Raw genomic sequence first — 26,296 nt, 5'->3', positions numbered from 1 at the left:
GCTCACTGCAAGCTCCGCCTCCCGGGTTTACGCCATTCTCCTGCCTCAGCCTCCGGAGTAGCTGGGACTACAGGCGCCCGCCACCTCGCCCGGCTAGTTTTTTTTTTGTATTTTTAGTAGAGACGGGGTTTCACCGTGTTAGCCAGGATGGTCTCGATCTCCTGACCTCGTGATCCGCCCGTCTCGGCCTCCCAAAGTGCTGGGATTACAGGCTTGAGCCACCGCGCCCGGCCAAGTTACATAATCTTAGTAACAGCCCAAGAAATAGGTCCTTTTACTGCCTGTACTTCATGATGAAGGAACTCTGTTGCAAAGAGGTCAATAACTTTCCCAAGATCACATATCTGGTAGGTGGTAGATCTGGGACTTGAACCTAGGCAGCCAGGCCCTAAGGCTGCACTCTGGATTAGTATGCCACAGCTTCTCTGTAGACCCTGAGCACTTGTGCTGTTATATCCATAAAATACACTCATAGCAATGTACCTGCTAGGTCAAGGTATGTGCATTTCACACGTTAATAGCGCTGAATGATTAGGATGTTATTTTATGTAAAGAGTAATGGGCATCTTTTTATGACCAAGTACAGATCCCACTTGCTTTCAGAGAACAGAGGGGCTGCCGATGCTCTTGTACCCTGAGGCTCTATGAAGTAAGGCTGTTCTGTCTGCTTTGGCCAGGGCTTCAGCTCTGAATCCTATCTGGCCTTCTCCCTTCTGGGCTGGACTGGGCTCCCATGAGTCTTGGTGTCCTCTTATGCCCTCTGAGGCCAAGGCCACTGGGTGCTGGAGAAGCCTGCCCCTGTACCCTCTTGGTCTCCTAAGTTTGAAGGTACCTCCCAGCTAGAAGCCACCTAGATCCTATTTTCTTTCCATCTGCAAGAGGGAAAAATTATACCCACCTAAGGAAACAGAATTGGCCCCCTTCGCCGCCTCATTTGCAGCTCCTACACCTAACCACAGGGGGCCCCACTGTGGGACCTCCAGGCCTTGGTCCTGCCAGACCTTTGCGGAAGTGGGAGGTAAGATTGTGTGTCCTGACTTCTCCATGGCTGTGGCTTTTATAGGACTGTATCAGTGGTTCTCAAACAGGGACAGTTTTACCCGCCAGCCCCAGGACAGGACATCTGGCAATGTCTGGAGATATTTTTAGTCGTCACAACTTGGGGTGTATATATGTGTACGCACATGGGGCATGTGCATGTGCACATGTGCATATTCTACTGGCATCTAGTGGGTAGAAAGAGGCCAGGATGCTGTTAAACATCCTACAATGCACAGGACAGCCTGGCCACAAAGAGTTATCCAGCTCAAAGTGTTAATAGTGCTGACACTGAGAAACGCTGGGCTATTGAAGGGCAGACAGTGCCCAGCACATGGCTCTCCCCCATGACTCCTGAGTCTCTATGTAACAGGAGCTGAGGGGTGGGTGGTATCTGGGATGAAGGGAAGTGGCTTGAAGGTATATTTACAAAAAGCTTTTTATAAACAATGAGTAGATACCAATTTCCCTCTCAAAGAACAGGAGAATGGCTGGTGAAGTTTGGGGGTGGGTAGTGGGATAGATTGTCATTCTCTACATGCAGTCACAAGCTATGGAGAAATTAAGGATGTTGAAGACACTACAAAGTTTACTAAATATGGCTCAGCTAGTCTCAAAGAAAAATGCTTGGAATTAAATGCCTTATTATTAAGCCAGATAGAATTTAACTGAGCAAGTTGGACACTCAAGAAGCAAGACAACAAAAAATAAACTGACAGGAAGGAACTAGAACAAATTAAGATAAAATTAGTAGTTAATGAATTAGAAAACGAGAAAATCTGTAACTTTAATAAATACACTTAAGACAAATAAAATTGACAGTTTGGTATGCTTGTCAGGAAGACAACAGAATTAGATAAAAGTGGATGTAGAAATGGAAAAAAAACATTGATAAACCACAGTCTGGGTGCACATGGTGGCTCACTCCTGTAATCCCAGCACTTTGGGAGGCCAGGGTGGGAAGATTGCCTGAGCCCAGGAGTTCAAGACCAGCCCGGGAAACTTAGGGAAACCCCGTCTCTACAAAAAGTTTAAAAATTAGCAGAATATAATAGCTTGTGTCTGTAGTCCCAGTTACTCAGGAGGCTGAGGTGGGAGGATTACTTGAGCCCTAGAGGTCCAGGCTGCAGTGAGCTACAATTGCCACTGCACTTCAGCTTGGGAAACAGAGTGAGACCCTGACTCAAAATAATAATAATAATAATAAAAAGAAACCATAGTGGAACCTCTCTGTGTGAGGGTGGCATGGGCTTGAGGGAGGGCGATGGACACTGCAGCATATTCATGCATTCATTTAACAGCTACTTGCTAAGCACATACTGTGAGCCAGGCGTTATTCTAAACACTGGGGGTACAGCATTTAACAAAATAGACAAAAGGCAGTGGCATTCTGAGCCCTAGTGAGCAGGTAACAACAGATGGGGACCAGTGATATCAATTCACCTAAGGCCCAAGACTGGCTCAAGATGTTTGTTGATTGAACAAGAAAATGCTGAGGCTTAGGTGAGGAGATGGAGCAGGAGATGAGAAGAGGTTTAACTTCCTTTCAGAAAGTCTAGATTCAGAGGGAAGAACAGATTCTACCATATAAGAAAATAAATATTTCTTAATGACTCGTGTAGTCTATCTTCTTTGCAAATACTGATGTGTCTGAAGTAGTATCCTGCCATGAGACCAACTAACTGACTAGCACTGGATTACCCCACCTCTTTTTTGTTTTTTTTTTTTTTTTGAGACGGAGTCTTGCTGTGTTGCCAGGCTGGAGTGCAGTGGCGCAATCTCGGCTCACTGCAACCTCCACCTCCCAGGTTCAAGCGATTCCCCTGCCTCAGCTTCCCAAGTAGCTGGGACTACAGGTGCGTACCACCATGCCTGGCTAACTTTTTGTATTTTAGTAGAGACGGAGTTTTGCCATGTTGGCCAGGATGGTCTGGATCTCCTGACCTTGTGATCTGCCCGCCTCAGCCTCCCAAAGTGCTGGGATTACAGGTATGAACCACCATGCTCAGCCTACCCCACCTCTTAAATAGAAGGACTCCATCTGGAGTTGGTCACTATTCCTCTTCTGCTTTTCTATCTCAGACTTTCAGGCTACAGAAAAGAAACCTTTCCTCCAAGAATTGGAGCCTTGGCCAGCCCTCGCCCTTAGAAGACTCCATTTGTGGCAGATGGCCCTCCCGTAAGCCAGTGTGGGATTCCTCTCAAACACCCTGTGTTAGTCCATTTCGTGCTGCTATCACAGAATATTGCAGACTGGGCAATTTATAATGAGCAGAGATTTACTTCCTACAGTACTAGAGGCTAGGAAGTCCAAGATCAAGGGGCTTTGCTGCATCATCCCATGGTGGAGGGTGGAAAGGCGAAAAGAGTGGAAGAGAGAAAAGGGAGCCAAATTTGTCCTTTTGTGAGGAACCCACTCTCATGATAATAGCATTCATTTACTCCGCCCCATGGCCTGATCACCTCTCGGGCTCCACATCCCAGCACTTGCATTGGAAGTTAAGTTTCCAATACATACTTTCTGGGAGAAACATTCAAACTACAGCGCAACCCTTGTTTTAGGCCTGTGGCAGCCATCGTGGCTGGCTGGACTCTCTCAACACCCAAGGCCCTTGGTGGGCTGCTTAGAGAAGAGTTTCCAAAGGAATGTTCTGTAGCCAGTAGCTGTCTTCCAACTCATCTGCGGCCACTTCTTTGGCTTCTAAAGCTCCTGGGAAGGGAGTTTGCTCTCATGCCAGGCTGTGTGGAATCTTTCTTCACAGAGAGGAGCAAGAGAGTGTTCAGGGGACTCAAAGGATGACATTTTCAAAAATTTCCCTCTGCTTTTGTTAATAGTGGCAAACACTTGTATCCTGTTCACCTTGGGCTGGGCACTGTTCTAACTGCTTAACATTCATTAACAACCACTCTGTGAGGCAGGTGCTCTATGATCATCCCATTTTACAGATGAGGAAGCTGAGGCACAGAGCTGTGAAGTACCGTGGCCAAGGTCCCCATGATGGAAGTCTGGGCTTGGCCTCCAGAAAGCCTCTCACATGTGCTCATGGCAAAGGCTTCAGGACTTCTCTCCTCTGTCCACTCCTTCAAGAACCTTGTGAACACCAGACACATTCACACATACACAAGGAGAAAAAGAGGCAGTTGTCTGGCCTCTCCCTGATTCTGACTCCTTCTCCAGAGAATTTAACTCATTTTTCTACAGAAGATTTAACTGAAGTGAGTGCTGATTGCAGAGATTACCGACAGCTATAAACATTTACTCGTTGAATTTGAATGAACGAACCCTCTGTCACCCCTGCAGTGGTCTCTAGGGTTCTTTTGGCCTCTGGGCCTATAAACTGAGCTGCTTGGATAGTAGATTTGCCTGGACTTAAGAGCATACTCTGTCACTCAGAAGGACCAGGGGGAGCTGGTGAAGCTAACTTGGAACACCAGGGACATAGGGCTATTCTGACCAGGCCCCCAGTTTAGGAAAGGAGGTACTTTCTCAGAAGAGGCCTCCAACAGCAAAGATGTGAAGTTGTAGATGGAGGGGAAGCACTCCCTTGGATCAAAGCCAACTTTGCACTAGAGGCAGGAAGAAATACTATGGGCTCATTAATTACAGGATGCCACAGGATTGTCTTTGCCTCTGGGTGTGAGGGCAATAACCTATGCTTTAAACAAACAGTCCCATCACTCTACAGTAATTAGCAGCATAATAGGCATCTTCATAGAACTAGATTGACAGGTAGCCCACAACATACAGCCTCAAGCTGGCCTAGAACTGGGTTCTTTCAGATGCCACAGCATCTTGGGCACAGAAGTGACACATTTTTGCTTAGGCTATTTGCTGTGAACTTGCTATGTAGTAGGCAGTGAGAGGAACACACAAGAAATGTGAGACACAAACCTTACCCACAGTCTTACCACAGCAAATCGAGGAGGCAAAATTAAGCTTGAAAAGTTAAACGGCAGCACAAAGAAATAGCATTTATGTCTCATATAAAGGGTACGAATGCTCAGAGCCACAGGGCAGCTCTGGACAGGGACCCCCACCAGGTAGATGGAATGGTGGGGGTATGGTGGGGTCTGCATTACCTGCAGGGTTTCTGCCAGTGCACATTGCCATGTTTCTTACAAGAGAAGTAGGAAACAGAAAAAGAAAATTAAAAATTATGCTAATATTTGTCAGAGATACACATTGCTATGGTTTTGGTTATATCCTTTAAGATATTTTTTCTATGCCTATATATTTTATTACATAAATAGGTTTATACTGTATGTCTGTTCTATGACTTGCTTTTTATACTCAGCAGTACGTTGTGAATATTTTTTCTTGTCAATGAAATTTTTATGGATCGCTTATATTTCACTATATAATTTACCATGATTTAATCCCTTCTTATTGCCATTTTAGGTTATTAACAGTTGTGGCCATTATATGTAATTCTGACGCTGTGCACATCCTTATTATTATTATCATTATTATTTTTATGAGACGGAGTTTCGCTCTTGCTGCTCAGGCTGGGGTGCAATGGTGAGATCTCGGTTCACTGCAGCCTCCACCTCCCGGGCTCAAGTGATCCTCCTGCCTCAGCCTCCCGAGTAGCCAGAGTTACAGGCATGTGCCACCATGCCTGGCTAATGTTTTTGTATTTTTAGTAGAGACAGGGTGTCACCATGTTGGTCAGGCTGGTCTTGAACTCCTAACCTCAGGTGATCCACCTGCCTTGGCCTCCCAAAGTGCTGGAATTATAGGTGTGAGCCACCAAACCCAGCCACATCCTTATTTTGATCCACTTAAGTAGAAGGGGATCTACTGCCTTAGCCTCCCAAGTAGCTGGGATTACAGGCATGCACCACCACTTCGGCTAACTTTTGTATTTTTTTAGTAGAGACGGGGTTTCACCATGTGGTCAGTCTTGTCTTAAACTCCTGAGCTCAAGTGATTCATCCTCCTCAGCCTCCCAAAGTGCTGGGATTATAGGCATGATTTCTGTCTTTATGTCAGTTTCAGAAAGAAACTTTTTTCTCCTACAGAATTTATATTAATATATTCACACAAACTATCTCAATACTTTAGTGTTTTTTTTTTTTAAAGTGAAGTAGAGTAGATCAAGGAGTATGCACACTTTGAAGGATTTAGTACATATTGTCAAATCACCTTCCAGGAAGGATGTATCAACTTAGGCTGTTGTCACCAATCCTATGAGAGTGCCTTCCTCACTACATCCTTCCCAACACTGGGGATTAGCATTTTTGGAAATTTTGCAAATTTGATAAACAAAAACAAATAGTATATCATTGTTGCTTTAGTTTGCTTTCCTTTTCCTTTTTTCTTTTTATTACTTGGACTCTTTTACAGGCCAACCGTTGGTAATTCTTTCTGATGAATTATCTGCTTATGTGCTTTATCTAGTTTTCTTTTCTTTTTTTTTTTTCTTTTTTTTTGAGGCAGGTTCTTGCTTTGTTGCCCAGGCTGGAGTGCAGTGGCATGATCACAGTTCACTGCAGTCTCAACCTCCTGGGCTCAGGTGATCCCCCACCTCAGCTTCCCGAGTAACTGGGACTACAGGTGCCCGTCACCACACCCAGACAGTTTTTGTATTTTAAGTAGAGACAGGGTTTCACCATATTGGCTAGGCTGGTCTCAAGTTCCTGAGCCCAAGCAGTCCGCTGACCTCGGCCTCCCAAAGTGCTGGGATTACAGGTGTGAGCCACCGAGCCCAGTCAGTTATCTGTTTTCTATTGATATATTTCTCCATTTTTCCCACTTCATTTGTGCAGTTTGTTGTTAGTATTTAGTGTGGTATATTATTTTTTTCTTATACAAAGATGTATTCAGGCTATTAACTCCTTGTCTTGTCATATATTTTGTGTGTGTGTGTGTGTGTGTGTGTGTGTGTGTATGTGTATGTGTGGTTTTTTTTTTTTTTTTATTTGGAGATGAGAGTTTCACTGTGTTGCCGAGGCTGGCCTCAAACATCTGGCCTCATGTTATGCTCCTGCCTTAGCCTACCCAGTCGCTGGGATTACAGGTGTGAGCCACCTTGCCCAATTATCATGCATTACAAATATTTTATCCTAGATTGTCACTTGTCATTTAGTCTTGCTCATGTTTAAAGCATTCATGAATCTAAAATGTCCATGTATCAAGGTAGTCTATATAGGCTTTACAAACCTTGAGGCTGGAGGTGGCCATGACTGGAAGCAGGGAGGCCAGCAGGGAGGCGGCCCCTGCCAGAGTGCACGTGTGGCAGGATGAGGCCGAAGGTGGGGCAGGGCTAGAGAAGAGGCAAGCAGGGCCAATTGGAGGCAGATGAGAGAGGTGACCAAGATGTGGTGACCTTGGGTGGGGGAGGGAGGAAGGAAGAGGAGGAGCCTTGAGTGACTCACAGGTGCTGACCTGGAGGAGGGCAGGGTGTGAGCAGGTGGAGGATGAGCCAGGATTGGGACTACAGGAAGGGGAGTGGTGGGGGTGGGGTGCAGAAATCGTGACAATTCCCTTTGGCATTGTTGCGTGGAGGCTCCTGGCTGGATAGGTCACTGGTATTTGGATCACTAGGACTGGGTGGTTTCTGTCTTTTTTTTTTTTTTTTTTTTTGGAGACAGAGTCTCTCTCTCTCTCCCAGGCTGGAGTGCAGTGGCACGATTTCAGCTCACTGAAACCTCTGCCTCCTGAGTTCACGCGATTCTCCTGCCTTAGCCTGCTGAGTAGCCGGGATTACAGTCATGCTCCACCACACCGGCTAGTTTTCGTATTTTTGTAGTAGAGACGAGGTTTCACCATGTTGGCCAGACTTGTGTTGAACTCCTGAGCTCAAGTGATCTGCCCTCCTTGGCCTCCCAAAGTGCTGGGATTACAGGCATTGTTTCTGTCTTTATGTCAGTTTCAGGGATACTTCTTCTGCTACAGAATTTATATTAATATATTCACACAAACTATCTCAATACTTTAGTTTTTTATTTTTTTTAAATTTAAATCTTAATGTAGCTAGGCACAGTGGTGTGCACCTAGAGTCTCAGCTACCTGGGAGGCTGAGGCAGGAGGAATGCTTGAGCCTAGGAGCTGAAGGCTGTAGTGCATCGCGATTGCACCTGTGACTAGCCACTGCACTCCAGCCTGGGCTAGGTGAAACCCTGTTTCCAAAAAATAAAATAAATATTAATCTAGATGGAATCTGTAGTACAATTTTTGTGAATTGTGAAAGTTAAGGAGATAACTCACTGTCATTGACCTCCACCTGGGGCAGCCCCCAGCCCCTGGCCCAAAGACAGTCCTGTGGGCCCTCAGAGTCCCTGTGTTGCTGCTGCTGTTACTGCTGTGGCTTCTGACCTGTGCCTGACTGCCGTCAAGCCCACTGTGTTGGGGTTTCCTGTCAGTTGTGCCTGGGGCCCTGCCTCCAGTCAGTGCCCTCTCCCAGACTGGTTTCTTTCGAGCATTTCCTGTGGGTTAGCTCTGGGGGTCTTTTCCTAGCCTATTCTTACCTGTGTTATTGCCAGAAAGAATTCTTCACAGTTGCTGGCATTTTTATGGCCTTTCCCCAGTTTCTTTAGCGGATGCATATTTTTCTCTGTTTCAGATTTGCTAGGTTCTTTTTAAAGTGACTTTTTAAAGGCCTTTTCTCATTGGGGAATAACAAACTTGAAGTCACAAATCCTAAGCATACATCTCAGTGAATTTTTACATAGATATTCACTATATCCCCACGACTCTGATCAAGAGACTTCTTTTAGTGTTAAGAAGCTATTGGTGGGAGGTTGGGTGGAGAGGGAAATCATAAATGTGTCCCCAAACTGCTTTTTTTTTTTTCCTAGAACTATCAGGAAATGGTGTGAGGAGGGGAGCCATGTATGAATTTCGGCTTTATAAAGGGGTATGGAGAGCACAGCGGTTAGAAGTTAGGCTGGTCATGAGCTGGTCCTGCCCTTCACTAGCCATGGGACTTTCTATGCCTCAGTTTCAACAACTGTAAAATGGGAGTAGAAGACAGCTCCTGCCTCATAGGGTTGTCATAAAGATTACATGAGGCAGTGCACGTAAGTGCACAAAAAAATGTGAATTGTTGTTTCTCTTGTTATTAATAACGACGAGGAAGAGGCGGCTGTAGCCGTGGTTCTTAACTAGGAGTATGTGTCAGAATCACCTGGGGCACTTTTGCAAAGATACACACGCTTGACCCGGCCAGATAACTGAGTCAGGATCTAGATTTTAAGCGCCTCCCCAGGTCATTCTGTTGCTCATCTGTGGTTCAGTGCCACCGGGCTGGAGGTGGCCATGACTGGAAGCAGGGAAGTCAGCAGGCGGCTCCTGCCAGAGAGCAGGTGTGGCAGGAGGAGGCCGCAGGTGGGGCAGGGCTGGTGAGAAGGAGAGCAGGGCTGACTTGAGGCAGATGGGAGAGGTGGCCAAGACGTGACTTTGCACAGGAGAGGGAGGAAGGAGGAGAAGCCCAGGGTGACTCACAGGTGCTGACTTGGATGAGGGTGGTGGAGCATGAGCCAGGGTAGGGACTACAGGAAGAGAAGTGGTGGGGGCAGGGCACAGAGATTGTCACAATTGCTTTTGGGCTCCTGGTGAGGATAAGTTAGTATTTAGATCTCTAGGCCTAGGTCAGTACTATGGTTCTGGGAGGTGTTGGTGTGGAGGAGATGGATAAAGCCATGGGCTTGGTCTTTGAGTAAAATGTGGAGGGCAGAGGAGAGCCAAGTTCACAAGCATCCTCCTCTGCAAAGGCCTGCATCCATTTTTTTTTTTTTTTTTTTTAAATAGACCGGGTCTTGCCCTGTCACCCAGGCTAGAGTGCAGTGGTGTGATCATAGCTCACTGTAGCTTTCAACTTCTGGGCTCAAGCCATCCTTTTGCCTTAACTTTCCAAAGTGTTGGAACTATAGGTATGAGCCCCACACCCAGCTTCTTTGTGTATCCACTTCTTATTCTGCCTTACCTAGAAACAGAGAAGAGCTTGTTTCTCATGCAATAACCCCTGCTGAGGACTGTTGGAAAATAAACTGTCCACTCATCTGAAGATGAATAATAACTTTGGGTCATTTTCTTTCTTCACAGGTCACACAGTTTTCCACACTCCTTGATGGAGGTGCTTAAACCCTATCCATCAGCATTCTTGGACAGCATCTCTGGTTAGGGACAGTATCTGACTGTCTGACATCCCTGCACCCCCCATACTGTCAGCCTCAGGTGGATGGTTTCCTTAGATGGTGGCTTTCTTTGGACCCTTGATATCAACCAGTTACTATTTGGTAAGAACTTAAGTCATTCCAGTGCCTCTCTCAGAAGCATTTGCATTTAGAATTTCAGGTGTCATAGAAATAATGAAAGATGTTGCATTCCTGAGGCAATGAATAAATTATTTATTTCCTTGTTCTAGAACATCATTGCCCACTAGAATTTTCCATGATGATAGTAATGTTCTCTGTGATGTTCCATGCAGTAACTGCTGGCCACATGTGGCTATTGAACATTTGAGATGTGTCCAGTGTGACTGAAGAACTGGATTTTTTCATTTTAATGAATTAAAATTGATTTTTTTTTTGAGACAAGGTCTTACTCTGTCATCCACACTGGAGTGCAGTGCTGTGATCATGGCTCATTGCAGCTTTGACCTCCTGGGCTCACGTAATTCTCCCACCTCAGTCTCCCAAGTAGCTGGGACCACAGGTGTGTGCCACCACACCTAGCTAATTTTTTTTTTTTTTTTTTTTGAGAGACGGGGTTCTCCCTATATTGCCCAGGCTGATCTCAAACTCCTGGGCTCAAGTGATCCTTCCTTGGTATCCCAAAGTGCTGGGATTACAGGGGTGAACCTCCACATCCCACCTTAAAATTGTAATTTAAACTGAAAAATGGAAAGCAGGCACTATGAAGTTGTATTCTCTGGGTCGGTGAGAGCTAGGGATGTTAGGCCTGATACCCCACCTGACTGCTGCACTACCAAGTGCTCCCCAAAGGGATTTGGAATAAAGGAGGAGGCGGCCTTGGTTCTTAACTAAGGATGATTCTAACCATCTACAAAAGCAGGCATCAAGTAGAAGATTACTTGGCTGTTTCCACATTGAAACCAAGTGAGCTTTCTTTCTCCCTTCCAACCCTGGCCTCAGCCCTCATTCTGCCTGCATGAGAAGGCGGTGTCCAGTACTGCTCCTCCCAGGCCTCTCCAGGCTTCCTTCTTCCAGCTCTTCCCACCTTGGGACCATTGTTCTTGTCCTCCCTTCTGCCCTGCGTCCCTCTCCCTGCTCCCACCACAGCAAGCCCCACCTCCTCCAAGAAGGCTTCCCAGACTCCTCTGTCCCTTCCAGGTGAGGCTAATTCTAGGGCCCTGAACAAATTCCATTTGGCTTCCCAGCAGGGGGTGAGGTGGCAGGGATGGGTCTCAGGAAGATCAGCTGCAGGATGGATGTGCATGTAACCACTGTGTTTCTGACTTCTTTGACCACTGCTCACGGTGAGAAAGATATCTCCTGTCCCAACCAGAACACACCTCGATGTATGGATACATAACACTGAAGCAAAAGTTGTTTTTTTTTTTTTTTGAGACGGAGTCTCACTCTGTCACCCAGGCTGGAGTGCAGTGGCACAATCTCGGCTCACTGCAAGCTCTGCCTCCCGGTTCACACCATTCTCCTGCCTCAGTCTCCCGAGCAGCTGGGACTACAGGCGCCCGCCACCATGCCTGGCTAATTTTTTTTTTTGTATTTTTAGTAGAGACGGGGTTTCATTGTGTTAGCCAGGATGGTCTCGATCTCCTGACCTCGTGATCCGCCCGCCTCGGTCTCCAAAAGTGCTGGGATTACAGGTGTGAGCCACTGTGCCCAGCTGCAAAAGTTTTGTCAAAATAATATTCACCCTGACTACATGTGATGCACTTGGATATTCTGTTTATTTTATTTATTTATTTATTTATTTATTTATTTATTTATTTATTTTTTGAGACGGAGTCTCGCTCTGTTGCCCAGGCTGGAGTGCAGTGGCACCATCTTGGCTCAAGCAAGCTCCGCCTCCCAGGTTCACACCATTCTCCTGCCTCAGCCTCCCGAGTAGCTGGGACTACAGGTGCCCGCCACCATGCCCGGCTAATTTTTTTTTGTATCTTTAATAGAGATGGGGTTTCACCATGTTAGTCAGGATGGTCTTGATCTCCTGACCTCATGGTCCGCCCGCCTCCCAAAGTGCTGGGATTATAGGCTTGAGCCACCACCCCTGTCCTATTCTGTTTATTTTTTAAAGAGAAAGGCTGGTTGTGACCCACTAAATTGATTTCATGACCCAGTAGCAAGTCACAACCCACCGAGTGAGCAATACAGAGTGAGACCCTGGCTGCATCTTCACCCCAGCTGTGACAGCCAGCCCTGCCTGACTCAGAGCAGCTCCAAACACAGCCCAGGCTGCCCGTTACTGTACTGCCCATACGCTGCACCCTGGGTTCCTTGAGGAGCTAGCACATGAGCTAGCTCATCCAGGTGGTCTCCCTGAGGGGCCTGCTCTTTTCACAGACTCTCACTGCTCCATTGGTCGTGCTGTAAAATGGCCATGGCCACGGAACCTGCGTCAGGAGATTGAAATCTATAGAACACACAAGACACCAAAAAGAAGGATGCCAGGTCAGAGTCAGGGACACAGGCTGCACATCTCATCTCTCTTGATCTCATTCCTCTTAATGGGACCTCTCAGGTCTAGGGGTCTCACAACGCTGCTCATCTAGCAGGGCCACACATAACAAGTAGAAGCAGAGCAAGCCCTGGAGCTCCTGCCTGATAGTGTCACGACGACAGAAACATCTTACCAATCAGAGGACCATGAGAAATAGATTCAAGGAGCATTCCATGTGCAAGTGAGTCTTGGCCCCATCTGCCTTTGGATTTTAGCCATGAACTGGAAGGTATTGGAAATAAGACCCTAAGAAATAGCTAAATCAAAATCCCTGCGTTTGAACCAAGTGCCTTATTTCTCTGTGGGCCTCAAGCTTCGCTGACATCTGTGGAGCACACTGTCCTAACAGGAGTGCTGTCTGATTTTCCAGCTCTCTGCAAAAGAAATAGCCTGGAAGGGTGGCTGGTGGAAAGTGGTTTTTAGAGAGAGACTTGTAGAAAACAGGAAAGTGAAGGCTGTGAGGAAGGCTGTAATTAAACAGCACATAGAAACACAATCACATTATTGTCCCATTCCATAGGGATAATGATGACCACTTCAGTGGGAAAAGGAGAGGTTTAAGGTTTAAGGTTTAGGGACTATGGGCCCCCTTTTAGGAAGATTTTTCTTTTCATAGTGGTTAAAATAGTGTTTTGGCAATTCAAGTTTCATTTTCAGAAAATGTAATTGATGGGAACCTCAGTGACTCTGGATGAATAAGATGCTGTTGAGTGGCTCTGACTCGGGCCGGCCGTGCTTCTCACAGGACCTTGGAGACTGAGGCCACTGTGATTTCAGGTTCAGGGTGCAAGTCCTCTCCACACAGCCCTAGTTGGCTTCACAGCTGAAAATGTCTCCCTTACTGTTGGACCCCTTTGTTCACCCGCATGAGTTTGTGAATAAATCCTTTCCAGTCTGAAAGCTTGCTGATACTTGGAGACAGGTGTGGAGAGAGGACTCTGAGCTGGACACTCCCTGGGGATGGCAGGCCTGGTGGGATGGCCTAAATAGCCATAGGACAGGACACAGCAACTCAGATTTGGGCTAGGGGTACAGTTTGGGGAGCAGTGGTGGAGGCGTAGGCTGGCATGGGCTTGAGGACAAATTCTGCCCTCTTCACTACATGGCCCGAGCCAGGGCAGCCCACTCGCTGAGGCAGGCTGCGCCCAGTCTCTGTGTCTTTGGTAGCCTGATTCTTCCCTGCTCCCTGGCCATGTGGTCCCCAGATCTGCTTCTGTGAATCACCCTGGGTGATTGCAGGGGTGCTTCAATCAGTGAGGGGATCTCAAAGAAAAGCCAGGTATCTTAGATAAGGATTCTTAGATAAGGATGACTTATTCCTCAACATCTGGAAAGTAACGGTCTAGTAGAAGGCAGGGGGGCCCGGGACTCTGTCACCTCACCAGGAGGTCTCTGTCTTGACAATAGATTACTACGTTATGCACGTGTAATGGATTGCACATCCTATTGTTGACATTTTGCAAATCTAATTTAATTACAAAATGATGAAACCATTTCTCCCAAAGCGGGGAGAATAACATGAAATCACAATAATAACCTAAAATAACAATATCAAAGTTCTAGGAAAAGATTTTAGACAAGCCACTCTGTGACATGTCCCCAAGGCCAGAATGAAGTAGGGCTTGATCAAAGTGGTGGTCTCAACAAGCTCCCTAAAGGAATTCTTTTTTCAGTGGGATTAGAATAATGTGAGGAGTAGAGGAAAACCTGCCAGGCGTAAGCATTCTACCGAGTGGAAATTAGATTCTGATGATGAAATTGCAAATGATTTTAATGGGGAAGAAGGGGGCAGGCAGCAGCCAAGGAGGACAGATGAGTGTAGGTTTTCAGTGAACCTGCTGGGGTTTCACACTGCTTGATGCCTTGGCTGTGATATACCCCGGGTGTGTTAGAATGTCCAGAAGGACCAAAGTCTAGAATTAGCAGCGATTTTAAAGGAATCCTGGTCAGCACCAAAGTTGTTTGTTTGCTTCCTTATTGGTCTGTTTGGAGCAAGAGGATGGACAAGGCAGCGACTCCCCTCGGCTAGGGGAAGACGCAGAGTAGAGAGAACAATAAAGTACCCAGTTCCCATTTTGTTTCTAACTGTACCTCCCTTGAGAATAGTCCTCACACTGGGAGGAAAAAAAAAGGTGGAACAAAGATCATTAAGAGTGAAATGAAGCCCCTAACAGTAGAGAAAATGTAAAATAGAGCTCCCTCAACTCTATCCTAGAAAACAACCCACTTGTCACGTTCCCCATAGGTGGTCACATTCCCCACAGGTGGTCACGTTCCCCACGGGTGGTCATCCGGGTTGGCCAGAGCCCCCAAAGCAGCACTTCTGGGGAGAGGTGGCATGACCAGAGACAAATCCATTTATTAGTCCTAGATTTCAAGACAGAGAAGAGAAACTTGCTCAGCAAGGTTTGTTTTTATTTTTAAATCCCTGCAGTGGCTCACGCCTATAATCCCAGCACTTTGGGAGGCCAGGGTGGGCAGATTGCCTGAAGTCGGGAGTTCAAGACCAGCCTGGCCAACATATTGAAACCCCCTCTCTACTAAAGATGCAAAATTAGCCAGGCCTGGTGGCACATGCCTGTAATCCCAGCTACTCGGAAGACTAAGGCAGGAGAATTGCTTGAACCCGGGAGGCAGAGATTGCGGTGAGCCGAGATTGCGCCATTGCACTCCAGCCTGGGCAACAAGAGCGAGACTCCATCTCAAAAAAATAAAAAATAAAAAAAAATAAAGCCCCTGAAGGGAGACTTCTCTGGGCTGCAGGTGACCCAGCCCCTGGAGGGACAATAAATGACTTTGGGGTAACAAAGTCATGACTCAAAATAGTTCTGTCAGAGTGAAAAAAAGAAGATATTTTTACAAGGGAAAATGTAACATTTTATATTTGGGTTCACTAAAATGATTCATTCAAATACATAGTGGAGGAACCTGAGGGCCCAAGGGGACTGGTTTTCCATGGGCTCCTTGTGGACCAAGAGTGTGAAAATCAGGAGAGCCCCCCACACATGGGAGGCAAGGACCTGGCACAGGGAGAGCCGTATCCCTTCTCTATCCCTGTTCCTTGGGCCAAATGCCTGTGTGTGGGGTGCAGCTCTCGGATCCCAACCAAGTAGGAATTCCCCAGGCAGGTCACCAGGAGGGAGGGGGTCTGGGGACAGAGCAGTGGTGATGAGGCAGGGGCTGTTAGCTAGAGGAGAGGTGAATTTATATAGCTGAAGAGCCACCAAGGGTGAGAGGGGGACCATTCTTTATGTCCAGCAGGCCACGTTCGAGGAGGCTGACTGGGGTCCCATCTGAGATGAGTGCCGGTGTGGTGGGGAGTTCCCTGCCAAAGGAGGGTCTACATAGTCTCAAGACAGCCCCTCTGCCAGGGTACACCTCAGAAGGGATCTTAGAGGCTGCGTAGGAAGGTGGCTCGAGGCCTTCTAATGTCCCTTCCCAAGATGTTGATGATTGCCATGGATGAGGAGTCAGTAGGAGAGAAAGTTCCCTTGTCCAGGCAGCTGGGAGGAGTGGTTAAAAGGGAGGCCAGGTATGGTGGCTCACACCTGTAATCCCTGAACTTTGGGAGGCCAAGGCAGGGAAGATGGCTTGAGTCCAGAAGTTAGAGACCAGCCTGGGCAACATAGTAAGACCTCATCTCTACAAAACATTTTTTAAAAAATTAGCCAAGTGTGGCAGGAGGCTCAGGTGGGAGGATCACATGAGCCCTGGATGTCAAGGCTACAGTAAGCCCTGATCGCACCACTGCACTCCAGCCTGGGCCACAGAGTGAGACCCTGTCTCTACATAAATAAACAGGCTGGGCACAGTGGCTCACGCCTGTAATCCAAGCACTTTGGGAGGCTGAGGTGGGTGGATCATTTGAGGTCAGGAGTTCAAGATCAGCCAGGCCAACATGGTGAAACCCTATCTCTAATATAAATACAAAAATTAACTGGGCATGGTGGCAGGGGCCTGTAATCCCAGCTACTTGGGAGGCTGAGGAATGAGAATCACTTGAACCCAGGAGGTGGAGGTTGCAGTGAGCCAAGATCTTGCCATTGCACTCCAGCCTGGACAATAGAGTGAGACTCCGTTTCAAAAAGGTAAAAATAAAAACAAACAAAAATAAAAAGGGCAAACCAAGACACTGGGGTTCAAGCCCTGCCTCTGTCACTTTGTGTGACCTTTGGCAAGGTACTTAAGCTCTCTGCGCCTCAGTGCCTTCATTAAAAATGAGGATCATGGCAACAGGACACACCTGTGAGGATTTCCGTGAAGGTTAAAAGAGTTAAATGAAGTTTCTTAGCACTGTGGCCACACCCGTGGCAAGGGCCATGTGCTGAATAATTGCTGCAACTGTCATTGTCACCATCATCATCATCACCGCCAATTCAAAATGCAGTTACTGAACCCCGTCTATGTGCCAGGGGAGTAAAAACCAGTATGGTGGGTCCCCACCTTCCAGAAGTCATGGCCCAGTGTAGAAGGCACAGAATTGTCACATGCAGAGATGGGTTAGGGGCAGCACAGGGTGTGGTCACATCACCTGGGTGGGACCCAGGAAGGCTCCCAGGGGTGGCAGGCCAGGGCCTCTGAAACCATGACGTGGCTCAGAAGCATTTCAGCATCTTGTTGTCCCGTGCTCATCAGGCTGTTTACTCTGGGGACGGCTGTGCACTCAGTGCCCCCTCCACGCCCCAAATGAGCGCCGGGACTGGCCAGGACTGGCAGGGCTGGCTGGGCAGGTCCAAGGGCTCAGGGACCCACCCCAGGGCCTCCTGGGCACAGCTGGGGCCCACAGCCCCCCATTCCTGGGCCTTAGGGCATGAACACTGAGGCCCCCCGTGTACATGCACCCCCTCTGTGCCAAGCACCATGTTGTGGTGTGCTGTGGTGTTGTGTCTGATCCTGGGAGATGGGTGGTGTCAGGGTCATTCTCATTTTACAGCTAAGAAAACAGGCTGGGACATTAAATGTCTTATAAAAGGCCCAGCCAGGACTTGGAGCCAAGGTTTCCAATGCCAAAATCAGGTGCCATTTCCATACACCACCCTGGGCAAGACCAGAGGTGAGTCAGCCGAGAACCCTGCCCTCCAGGAGGAGATGGAGCCAGAAATCTGATAACTGACCCTCCAGCCCAGAGGAAGGGTGGCAGGGCTGTGAGAGCCCTTTCCTCTGGGCCCTATCCCCTGCCCATGCAGATTCTTGCAAAGTGGCCCCTGCCTGCTCACTCTTCATGGAAGCATCTCTCAGTCAGTGGTTGTTTTAGAGAAGAAAGGCAATGGTTTAGGAAAAAAAAAAGTTCTTTAGTGGTGGCAGCATTTTTTTCAAATAAAATTTTATCAGAATACGTTCAAACTTGGTAACAGGAGAGCTGTTCTGGGTACAGAGAGTGAGAGGAACCTGTTTGTGACCTCTTGCTTCCTGACCCCTCCCACCCTACTCCAGACTATTCTGCAGAACCCCACGTTGACCCCTGCTTTGAGGTGGCAGAGTTAACACCACTCTTCATTATAAGCTCTTATCTGGGGCAACTCAGAAGAACATAAGTTCCATGGGGAAGGTTTTTGTTTGTTTCTAATTGTGATAAAATATATATAACATAAAATTGACTATTTTAACGGTTTTTGAGTGTATAATTCAGTGACATTAAGTATATTTACAACATCATGTAACCATCAACATTCTCTTCAGAACTTCTTAATCTTCCCAAACTGAAACCCTGTACCCACTAAACACTAACTCCCACTACCCACTAAACATTTCCCTCCCTGCACCTCCGGCAACCACCACTCTACTTTCTGTCTCTATGAACTTAACTACTCTAGACACCTCATGTAAGTAGAATCATAGAGTATTTGTCCTTTTATGTCTGTTCTTTCACTTAGCATAATGTTTTCAAGATTCATCCATGTTGTAGCATGTGTCAGAACTTCATTCCTTTTCACGGCTGAATAATATTCCATTGTGTAACTGTACCACATGTTCATCTGTTCAGCCATGCGTGGGCGCTTGGGTTGTTTCTTCCTTTCAGCTATTGCAAGCCAATAATGCTGCTGTGAACATGGGTGTGCAAATATCTGTTTGAATCCCTGCTTGCAGTTCTTTTGGGTCTATACCTAAATAAGTGAAATTGCTGCATCATATGGTAATTCTATGTTTAACTTCTTGGGGAACCACCATATCGTTTTCCACAGTGGCTATATACCACTTTACATACCCAGTGGCAATGCACACAGGTTCCAGTTTCTCCACATTCTCCCCAGTGTGGCAGAAGTTTTAAATCTCTTCGTCATAGTGTACCCCCAGAGACTAGGGCAGTGCCTGGCACATTGTAGGTGCTTGGTAAGTATTTGTTGGATGAATGAATGGGAGGCCTTGGCCTCAGAGCAGCTGTACCTGGGAACTCTGCTACCTGAAAGTGGCACCCAGTCAGTAAGTGTCCTACCTACATGGGGTCCCAAGACCTTCCCATTCCAGTCCCTATTCAGCTCTGAGACAACCATTTATTTGTTATTTATTTATTTATTGAAACAGGGTTTCACTGTGGTGCAGGCTGGAGTGCAGTGGCAAGATCATAGCTCACTATAGCCTCGAACTCCTAGGCTCAAGTGATCTTCCCACCTCAGCCTCCCAAGTAGCTGGGACTACAGGCATGTGCCGCCTGGCTAAATTTTTTTTTTTTTGGTAGAGATGAGATCTCACTTTGTTGCCCACGCTGGTCTAGAGCTCCTGGCCTCAAGTGATCCTCCTGCCTTGGCCTCCCAAAGCCCTGGGATTACAGATGTGAGCCACCACCCCGAGCCGAATGTAAAAGTCCATCCAGGGCAAAGATAAGAGTCAAGAGGCCCAGAGGAATGGGACTGAAGTGTCAGGGGCCAAGGACAGCCCACCGTGGGTTTCCTGTGATCCTGGGGCTTGGCTACTTGGACCAGGGGTGAGGGATAGGGGAAGGGAGACAGGAGATGCTGAGAAGGACATAGCCTTGGGGAACATCGTGGCTTCTGTGCCTGGTGCTGCACTGAAGGAACCAGGAGGGGCTGGCGATTGGGCTAGGGGTTTGCTGTGTTTCAGAACTCCTCCTCCCAGTGCCTTCTCCTCACTCAGGCCAGACTTCTCACCCATTCCCACCCCTGCATCTTCGTTCCGGCTGTTCCCTGATCCCTTCCCCAGGAGCAGCATTCCTACTTCTTCTCCTTTCTTCCTAACCCAAGGTGGCTCATTTCTCAAAGCCCAGAGGAAGGTGCACATCCTCTGCAGGGCTTTCTCCACAGTTCTAAGCCCCCTCTCTGCCAGGCCTCAGACCCCACAAGGCAAGGGTGGGGTGGACAGCATTGCACAGTATGTGTTGTGTACTGTGTGACAGGATGCCTCTTCAGCTCCAGCCAGAGCAGGCTGAGAGTCTGCCCACTAAGTGGCCTCCCAGTCCTCTCCCACTCTCCTGGCGCACAGTGAGAGGTGTGCACAGCTGGAACCCCAAATGGTGTCCCAGTGGGTGTGATCAAAGCAGACACAGCAAGGTGACGCCTGGCCCAGCAAGGTAGCAGTGAGGGCCCCCCAGGAAGGGATCTCATGGTTCTCTTGTCCCCCACCATCTGGATTAAAGGGTCCCCAGGTCCTGAAGAGGAACTGGGACTGCTATCAGAACTCAGGGCAGCGCCTGTGGTCTGCTTCATGGCTGAGGGTCTGGGAAGTTGTCATTCCACTTCCAGTGTGGGCTCCCTCCTGCTCAGCCCTGCTGGGCTGGGGACACAGACCTGAGTTATAGAGCCTTTGTAGGTGTCGCCACGTGGATGTGCTGGTTTGGGATGCCTTGACCTATCCCAGAGGGCAGCCCCTCATGAGCAGATTCTGTTCTGGGCACACTTGTGTGTCTCTGGGCGAGGGGAGTGCTCACTGCTGCCTTCTCAGCTGCTGAGCAGAGGGGCTGCTGGGGAGGACCGTTCCCCCCATTAGCTAAACTACCCACCGCCACATGTCCTGGGCCTCATGTAGATAGAGTTGCCCGTGCAGGAAGCAGGCTCAGCTATGAATCTACCTGAGGGCAGAGCTTTCTGCACTTGTCTTTTGATTGGGATTCATGTTAAATGCCTTGCTTGCTCCTGGGCAGGCATCTATGGATGGGGACATCTGTGTCCCACTTGACAATCTGCCAGGCCCCTACTCTGAGTCTCCATAGGTCAAGGATGACTGCTTCCTTCTCTGAGGTATTCCCCCAGTCCCGACGGTGAGTTTTTATTACTGCTTGCCACATAGTCTGTGTTTTAAGTCTGGGCATTCCAAATTTCCCCTCCAAATTTGATGAGCAGTCTGCCCACTGTGATTGCACAATGCCGAGACGGGTGAGCAGAAACAGTTGTGCTTATGTAGGTGCATGGTTCTTTGTGATTTCTGCGGCTAACACTGTCATCTGCTTCATGTCCAGGGCTGGGTTCCATGTCTGTCTGAGATCTCGACCACCTTGTCTACAGCAGTCTGTGACCCAAGGTAGTAATTGCTTAATTGTCTACTAGGTTCGTGGCTTTCAGGGGCCAGAAAGTTGTATTCATCTTTCTATCCTGGACCTGCACAGGAAGTCAGTGGCCCATATGCATTTGTTGAATGGAAGGAATTTTAAACTTCTTGAAGTTTCCCTTTCTTACCAATTCTATATCTCAGCCCAGCCCGGAGCTGAGCCCATAACAGGGCTGATGGGTTGGCCAATGGATGGGACTGCTGAAAAGTTTCCTAAGTCAAAAGTGGATTTTGATCCCCCAAGGACACAAAGAAACACAAAGGCTTGACTCAACCAAGTATCTGGAGTGCCTGTTGGTGAAAGGCCAGGCCCCATCACATGTGAGCCATGATCATGGGGCCATGGGAAGGGGGTTTGGTGAGATGGGAAGAATGTGCATCATGAAACAAGGAAAGGACTTGGCGTGAACCAGTGGCGATCAGGTGCCAGGAAATGAGGAGTGTGGCTAACTCAGAAATCTGTCCCTGAGGTCTGATTCCAAAAGAAAGAGAAAAAAGGGAAAGAAGGGAAGGAGAGAAGGAAGGAGGGAAGAGAGGGAAGAGCAAAGAAAAGAAGGAGAGAGAGCAAAGGTTTGGAAGCTAGATAAAGCTGGACCTGACAGGAGTTCGAGACCAGCCTGGCCAACATGGTGAAGACCCGTCTCTACTAAAGATACAAAAAATTAGCTGGGTGTGGTGGTGGGCGCCAGCAATCCCAGCTGCTTGGGAGGCTGAGGCAGGAGAATCACTTGAACCTGGGAGGCGAAGATTGCAGTGAGCCAAGATTGCACCATTGCACTCCAGCCTGGATGACAGGGCAAGACTCCATCTCAAAAAAAAAAAAAAAAAAAAAAAAAGCTGGACCTGAATCCCCTTTCTATCTCTTTTAAATGTGGCTCTCTAGACACGATCTCTATCTCTATGTCCTAGTTGCTGCATCTGTACAAGAAGAATCAGATTAATGTATATGATGTGTCCCACACTATTCTCGGCACAGGGTAGAACTCACTTAGTGTATTCATGCTGCAAATAATGGGGATTATTGTTACCATAGCTCAGGTTTTGCATGAGGTGTCAGTTTGGATTTAATGAACTTAAGCCAAAAAGAGCATTTATTTAAAAACTTCTGGCTGGGCATGGTGGCTCACGCCTGTAATCCCAGCACTTTGGGAGGCTGAGGCAGGTAGATCACCTGAGGTCAAGAATTTGAGACCAGCCTGGCCAACAGGGTGAAACCTCGTCTCTACTAAAAATACAAAAATTAGCTGGGTGTGGTGGTGCACGCCTGTAATCCCAGCTACTCAGGAGGCTAAGGCAGGAGAATTGCTTAAACCTGGAAGGTGGTTGGCCGGGCGCGGTGGCTCAAGCCTGTAATCCCAGCACTTTGGGAGGCTGAGACGGGCGGATCACGAGGTCAGAAGATCGAGACCATCCTGGCTAACACGGTGAAACCCCGTCTCTACTAAAACTACAAAAAAAAACTAGCCGGGCGAGGTGGCGGGCACCTGTAGTCCCAGCTACTCGGGAGGCTGAGGCAGGAGAATGGCATGAACCCGGGAGGCGGAGCTTGCAGTGAGCTGAGATCCGGCCACTGCACTCCAGCCTGGGCGACAGAGCGAGACTCCGTCTCAAAAAAAACAAAACAAAACAAACAAAAAAAAACCTGGAAGGTGGAAGTTTCAGTGAGCTGAGATTGCATCACTGCACTCCAGTGGTGGGCAACAGAGTGAGACTCCGTCTCAAATAAAAATAAAAATGAAAATAAAACTTCCTAGTTCATAGAGTTGGGGTTGAATCCCAAGACCTCAGGAATGCTGGGAAAGGAGGGACTGGGGTTTCAGGAATAGGAAGACTGCCGCTGGGCAGATGCGGTGCCAGCCTCCTTGTGTGACCTCCAGGTTCAAATCTCTCAGACAGTCTTACTGACTGGCTGGGATCCTGTGCTGACAGCCCCACCAGGACCATGATGGAACTGCGGGAGACGTAGTTCCCCCTCAGAAAAGTGAGGTGCTGTCCAGAAGAAGGGAAGCAGAAGTTGCTGGACAAGCATAACCGTTGACCACCGCACATGAGAATCCCCCACCTTCCCACCTCCACGCCAGTGCCTGCTTAGGCCCTCCAGGTCAGCCCTCATGCACAGAACTGTGTAATTACTGTTCCCTCACCCTCCCCCATTCCTCAAATTCCTCCACCAATTTTAATTTCAACACACCATCTCCCTGCCTGCCGCACCCAGCCCAGCCCAGCCTAGCTGGGCCCGAGCAGGAGGTGGCAGCTTTGCCCAAAGGGCTGCCCTGCTCTGAGGCCTCCTGCCTTCTGGTCCCTCCCTGAGAATCCCAGGCCAAATCCTCACCTGCTCTTCACAGAATTCCCTATGCCCTAGGAAACAGAACTCAGGCCAGTGCTGAAATCCCCATTTGCTTCTTCCTACTTCTGCCTTTTCAAAACCAGCTCTTTTTACTTCGCTCTTGGCCAAATCCTGCAAAAATGTGTTCATGGGGAGGCCACTAGGAGACCTTGAGCATTGAGTACAAGAGGCTCCAATGAGAGGAAGACAGAAATACCCAGGGTTCCAGCCAGGCACGGTGGCTCATGGCTGGAATCCCAGCACTTTGGGAGGCCGCAGTGGGCAGATTGCCTGAGCTCAGGAGTTCAAGACTGACCTGGCCAACGTGGTGAAACCTTGTCTCTACTAAAGATACAAGAATTAGCCAGGCGTGGTGGTGCACACCTGTAATCCCAGCTACTTGAGAGGCTGGAGCAGGAGAATCACTTGAACCTGGGAGATGGAGGTTGCAGTGAGCCAAGATCACACCACTGCACTCCAGCCTGGGTGACAGGGCAAGACTCCATCTCAAAAAAATAAAGAAATGCTGAGGGTTCCAGAGGCCCCCACAGGGTGAGAAGAGGGGCCCACCTGCCAGCCTTGCCAGCCCTTTCTGCTCCAGGGTTCTGACACAGCGATGGCATCTGCTCAGGGCATCTTAAAGGGCTTTCAGGTCTGAGGGGCCACACTTCAGAGGCCTGAGGTTTCGTGGTGACCAGCTGCAGGCCTGAGAAGTGGGGGAAGCAGCCCCCAGGACTGCCCAGCCTGCATGACTCTGTCTTCCCTGCTCTGCTTGACGACTCCTAGCGCCCAGTGTCCTCCTGTCCTCACCCAGATGCATCTGTTCCATGAGGCGCTGCTTGCTGCCAACCTCTCCCTTTCTCTTTTCTTTAGTAAAGCTGGTACCTCCTGTGCCTCCTCCCCTTTCAGCTACCCATATGGCTAGAAAGCTCTGATCAATTAATTTCCACATAAGTGGTCAATTTAAAAATCTTAGAAAACTTATTTTTTGAGACAAGGTCTTGCTCTGTCACCCAGGCTGGAATGCAATGACAGGATCACAGCTCATTCCAGCCTTGAACTTCTGGGCTTGAGTGATCCTCTCACCTCAGCCTCCCAAGTAGCTGGGTCTACAGGCATGTGCCAAGGGGCCTGGCTATTTTTAAAAATTTTTTTTTAATTTTTAGTATGGATGAGGTCTCTCTCTCTTGCCCAGGCTGGTCTCAAACTCCTGGGCTCAAATGATCCTCCTTTACAGGCATGAGCCACCATGCCTAGCCTCAATAAAAGAGATTTAATCACAGAGTGTCCACTTCAAAGGGTAGCTCTGAAGAGTAGATCCCTGTTGTAAGGCCTCCTGATCATTGCAGCTCTTGTCCCTAAGGGATGGATGGATGCATGGATGGATGGATGGATGGATGGATGGATGGATGGATGGATGGATAGATGAGAGGGAGGGAGAGAGGAAGGTACTCATAGGGAGAGATTTGCAGTTATGATCACTTCCTCAGGGCCCCTTCCATCTTGCAGATGGCCACCTGCTCTACCTACATAGACCTGGCTCTGGGGGTACAGGCAACTGGGCTCTACCAACCTGTGCATCATTTAAAAGTAGAGCAAATAGCCAGGCATGGTGGTTCATGCCTGTAATCCTAGCACTTTGAGAGACCAAGGCGGGCAGATCGCTTAAGGTCAGGAGTTCAAGACCAGCCAGGCCAACATGATGAAACCTCATCTCTACTAAAAATACAAAATAATTAGCTGGGCATTGTGGCATGTGCCTGTAAACCCAGCTACTTAAGGCCGAGGCTTGAACCCGGGAGGCGGAGGTTGCAGTGAGCTGAGATCACGCCACTGCACTCCAGCCTGGGTAACAGAGCAAGACTCCATCTCAAAATAAACAAACAAACACCTTTTTTTCCTGATTAAAAACATATTTCTTTGTGTAAAAATTTATAAATGCATTTAGAAGAAAATATGATTCACTATAATTATATGATCCATTTGTAACTATTAATATATAGTACATAGTTAAAAAAATTTTTATTGAGCTTAAAGTATATCTAGTTTTGTGTCCTAATTATTTCACTTAACCTTCTATTGTAAGCATTTGCCACATCAACAAGTATTATAATGTAATACTTTCTGGTCACATTCTATCATCATTAGATGCAGCATAATTTATTTAATCTACTTACTGTTCTTGGACATGTAGATAATTTTCATACTTTTTTGTGATTATCACAAGTGGTGCAATATCCTTGTAAGTAAAGGATGGCCTTTCTCTGATCTATTTCTCTGATAAGTTTTAGATAAAATCTGAGAAGTGAAATTCTGGGTAAAAGAATGTGAACTTTAAAAACAACTTTTTATTTTAAAATAATTTTAGGCCAGGTGCAATGGCTCACGCTTGTAATCCCAGCACTCTGGAAGGCCAAGGTGGGCAGATCATCTGAAGTCAGGAGTTTGAGACCAGCCTGGCCAAAATGGAGAAACCCCATCTCTACCCAAAATACAAAAATTAGCTGGGCGTGGTGGCGGGTGCCTGTAATCCCAACTACTCAGGAGGCTGAGGCTGGAGAATCACTTGAATCCAGGAAGGGGAGATTGCAGTGAGCTATCTCCCTTGCACTCCGGCCTGGGCGACAAGAGCGAAACTCCGTCTTAAATAAGTAAATAAATAAAATAATTTTAGATTTATAGAAAGTTGCAAAGATAGTGGAGAGAGTTTCCATATATCTTTTATCCAGCTTCCTCTAATGCTCCTATCTTACCTAACCAGGGTACATTTGCTAAAACTAATAAAC

General features: G+C 47.8%; 1 protein-coding gene across 6 annotated transcripts in view; it reads left to right on the top strand.

Annotated features, from left to right (window-relative positions):
* The window catches only part of ASPRV1 (aspartic peptidase retroviral like 1), a 147,334-nt gene that overhangs the window by 98,979 nt on the left and 22,059 nt on the right, over positions 1 to 26,296 (top strand). For 5 of the 6 annotated variants that reach the window (XR_012095349.1, XR_012095348.1, XM_038007052.2 and 2 more), the window contains one exon: positions 10,085 to 10,278. The exons of the other annotated variant lie outside the window; for it this stretch is intronic. The gene's annotated coding sequence lies outside the window, so the exon portion shown is untranslated. The remainder of the gene's footprint in view (positions 1 to 10,084; positions 10,279 to 26,296) is intronic. 6 annotated transcript variants of the gene reach the window in all.

This window comes from Chlorocebus sabaeus, chromosome 14, assembly GCF_047675955.1.
Source record: "Chlorocebus sabaeus isolate Y175 chromosome 14, mChlSab1.0.hap1, whole genome shotgun sequence".
NCBI lineage: Eukaryota > Metazoa > Chordata > Mammalia > Primates > Cercopithecidae > Chlorocebus > Chlorocebus sabaeus.
This window is presented reverse-complemented; position numbering and strand designations above follow the sequence as displayed.